The sequence below is a fragment of the Nanorana parkeri genome, unplaced genomic scaffold (assembly GCF_000935625.1).
Source record: "Nanorana parkeri isolate BGI_ZX_2015 unplaced genomic scaffold, ASM93562v1 scaffold34, whole genome shotgun sequence".
Taxonomy (NCBI): domain Eukaryota; kingdom Metazoa; phylum Chordata; class Amphibia; order Anura; family Dicroglossidae; genus Nanorana; species Nanorana parkeri.
The window spans coordinates 1,190,716-1,193,987 of NW_017306302.1; positions in this window are offsets into that span (position 1 = coordinate 1,190,716).

Here is a 3,272-nt window from a genome sequence, read left to right on the forward strand (position 1 = left end):
TATAACAAATAAACAATATATATATATAACATGGGATTCTCAGAACACATTAGTAGTGTTTCCCTGTCTATAACTGAAACCTACATAGATAGGAGTACAGATTGTAGATGAATCGAGCACTTAACCCTTGCAGTGTGCCAGAAATTGGTAATAATATTCTACACCCCCACGTCCCCCCACATCCCTTATGTACCCTGCTTCCTTGCCCCCTGCTTTACCTAACTGGCAGTCTGGCTCTTCTTCTATGTCCGGGAATGGCTGGTGTGACTCATGAAACATATGCATTTGGTTCCAGACCCCAGGATAAGTCAAGTTATTTAATACTATTATTACTCTTTGCTCTGCAAATATCATGTTTTGCTTTCTGTATACTTGTATTTTTTTATCACCAAGAACAAAATAGATATCCATGATGAAATCATCACATCAATGTCATAGGATTTGATGCTCTTCTGTCAGTCATGGGTAAGTTTGGCTTTATTAATTAATTACTTTTTAATTCATTAAGTTTTATTGAAGAGTTATTTATCTCGAAAGGGGCTGACTTTACTTCATACTGAATAATAAAAAGCACATCCTCATTGTCCTCTGTATAACACATTAGTTCTGTCTCTGTGACCCTGTGAGGGTCACTAAATTAGAGGCCTGTGTCTACTTATCAAAGATGCTTTTATATGAGAGATGCAGCTTCCTCCTCCCTCCCTAACCACACTGGGAAGAGGGCAGCACATTTAAAGCGAGAGCAGCTGGGCTCTTGTACTACTTTTTATTATGATGTTTGAAGCAATAATTCACATCACTTTTAGCGATCTCACTTATTACTGTTTCTGCTGGGACATTGAAGGAGTAGACACAGCTGTTGGGAAGTAAACCAGTGCCAAGCTGCGTGAAAGTATAGAGGGTGAGAGGTAATAGGAGAATGTGAATACATAGACAGATCAGAATGGCTCTTTCAGGGGTTATAGAAGAAGCATGGATAGCTAATTTACAATTGAGAATAGCGTACTAACGATGTACTGTCGTACTGCTACATAATGGGCTTAATCTTTTCCAAAATCTCCCGGAAAAGGCAACTTTTATGAATACGCACTTACCCATGAAAGTAACTGCTTTGCAAATGCAATTGATGCACAGTTGATGGTTAGAATTCCATTCTATAAAATGCTGTGTGCAGTCTGACAATTAAAGCCACTGTACTACTATGGGTGCATGGGTAGTATATACATTTGCACTCTTGTGGAAAAAAATTGTTTTGCTTATGTTGTTTTTTTTTTTATTGGTACTTCATCTCAACACGCTTTGTTTGCCGGAATGTACTCAACTAAAGCCAGATCTAAAATGAACAGGCTGAATATAATCTGATAGCTCATTGATGTCCTCTGTATGGTTTGTATGTTATGAGACAAATGTACAATAAAAAACAGATTAAAAAAACTGGAGCATAAGTGGAGTAATAGTCTCTATAGTAACCAATTTGTTTTTTTTTTTAATGCAGAATGGAGAATCTGCTATGTTCTTATGGGCAGCTTTCCATATTCTTTTTAGTTAAATTTGTTTATTGTACATCAGGCCCACTGCTTTATTAGAGCTTTAGAAACAGTGGAAAAGAAGAAACTGGGCATGAAATTAGAACAGAACACCAAGGACAGGCCTCATATAAGATGGACATAAAATTGTGCAGAATGGATTTAAATTTTTTTTTTATCAGACAGACCCATGGTAAGACCGCTAGGTCTTTAAATGTTGGTAGCCCAGTTTTGAGACCAATGCATAAATACTCCTACTTTCAGCATGTTCTACCACAGACAGCAACTGAGCTGATCAATGAGCTCCAGCAGAGGCAATTAAATATTTGTGGAGTAAGGTAATTTGAGAAAGAAGGCATCAAGTAGGATAATATTATTAACTGGTGGCTGCACCAAATTTATGGTTCAAATGTGTGTTAACAATTGAAGTTGCATTACTATTTGACAGTGTAAGGGGTGGACTGGGGGGTATCGTTCTTCTTCTCCCTACCATTTAATTGAAGGTGTGTGAGCACCTTTACAAATATAGAACTAATGCCTATAGGAGCTTAGCCATTCCCTGTGAAGAACACTGAATATATTGTGCCTGACTGCTCAACCCAAAGTGTCCAGTTTTACAATGCCCTTGTTGCTTAAAGGGGGCTGTAGGAGAGAGTACCTAGATGGGTTTTTCCTAGAAATCCATTTCAATTGAAATATGATGCAGATAAAGGTGCAGATTGTCATTGTATTTTGCTGAATTGGAAATTAATTTGTTGGTTCATTTTTATCAAAAGAACTATGTAAATATAATTCTATATTTTCAGTATAGGTCAGTCAACCCAAACTTGGCAGAAGAGAAAGAAAATCTGCAGAAGGAACATTCCAGCTCCGCCAGATAAGCCACTTAGTGAGATATCTTGGAATGTAACAATGTCTGCAGTTCTGTTCTCTTTTATTCCACTCTCACCAGGCTTGTTTAGACTCACATATAGCAGCTCATCGCCTGTCTAACAGATTTTCAGACAAGACTTCTGAAATGTGCCCAGTTTGGAAAGGAACTGCTAATATTAGAATCTAAAGATGGATTGTGAAAGTCATAATGACAAGTTGATTTTAGAATTGAAGAATTACTATCCTTATTAATGGACAATTGTAATGGACAATTGGCTGTTATGTGGACTGTAATGCCATTAGAGAGAGAGAGAGCGAGAGAGAGCGAGAGAGAGCGAGAGAGAGAGAGCGAGAGAGAGAGAGAGAGAGAGAGATCAAACTTTGGAGGCATACGGGTTGGTTTTGTACTTGTGATATCCTGTAATACACTTTAAAGCTTCAGAAAGTTTTAAGAACTCTGAACTTAATAAAAAGCAGGCTGTTGTTTCAACATCTCCCTAGGGCTCAATAAAACATTCAATGTTAGAACTAGCAAAGTGTGAGCTGCTATATGTGGTAGAAGCAACCACAGATTTTAAACAGTAATCCAACAACATATCTATCTGATTGCTAGGAATGTCTTACATCAATGCAGACATTATAGCTACAGTATAGCTACAGGACCCAAATGCGATAAACTTGCACTGATAAGAGGTGTTGTCAATAAAAAAAACTGCATATAGATGGATGTGTGGCGCTTGCTGCTTAGTTACCCAGACAAGTGTGAATGCTCATAGAAGCTTTAAAGGGGTTCTAAACCCTCCGTTTTTTTTTGCTTATATCTACTGCTAGCATGCAGTAGATATAGGCAAGAAGTGTAAAAAAAAAAAAAAA